At 40.4% G+C, this 658-nt stretch overlaps 1 protein-coding gene across 1 annotated transcript in view; it reads right to left on the bottom strand.

Moving 5' to 3' along the window:
- LOC133128776 (phosphatidylinositol 3-kinase regulatory subunit beta-like) overlaps positions 1-658 on the bottom strand; it is a 14,671-nt gene continuing 14,013 nt past the window's right edge. The window contains exon 12 of the transcript XR_009708786.1: positions 1-377. The gene's annotated coding sequence lies outside the window, so the exon portion shown is untranslated. The remainder of the gene's footprint in view (positions 378-658) is intronic.

Raw genomic sequence — 658 nt, 5'->3', positions numbered from 1 at the left:
TGAAACGATGAGACGGGAGAGAAATGACAGCCAATGACAGAAGGCACTTCTGACGGCTCTGGCATTGGATTCTCCGGCTCCCCAGAAAAGTGCAAACAGTACGGGCCGCATGGACAGCTACCGTAATTATACCGGCCCTCAAGTAAACTTTCATCAAAAAATCATCTTTAAAGCCCCCTCATTTTTGTCATCCCTGTAATTTCAGCTTCAATCCAAAATGAGCGACACAAGTGCTGGCAGGCCAAGCCTTTTATGAAATGGTGCCAGTGATTAGAACCTCCATCAGTGCCTATTCAGATAAGACCATACTCCCATCCCCAACCCCTGTCCACCTGTCACATGACCCAAGATTCAAGTTTTGATTGGTTGTCTCTCTCCTAAAAAAAAAGAAAAAGTTTCTAACGACAGTAAGTTCTGCTGTAAGGAGACAATACCTCAAACACAGATGCTGAGGGGTCTGTTATTTTCTTAAATGTAAATATATATATATATATATATGTAAATATAAAGTATATAAATATATGTTACAATATGTGCACATACATACACGTACACACTGTTAACAGTACAGGTAGTAATGCTTACATGATACATCTAAAGGACCATGCTTTCTCTTGATCTAGTCTTTTTTTCGGTTCTGGGAGGTTGCATCACACAC

This window comes from Conger conger, chromosome 5 (genome assembly GCF_963514075.1).
Source record: "Conger conger chromosome 5, fConCon1.1, whole genome shotgun sequence".
NCBI classification, from domain to species: Eukaryota; Metazoa; Chordata; class Actinopteri; order Anguilliformes; family Congridae; genus Conger; species Conger conger.
Note: the sequence above shows the minus strand (reverse complement) of the source record. Positions and strands in the feature narration are given on the sequence as shown.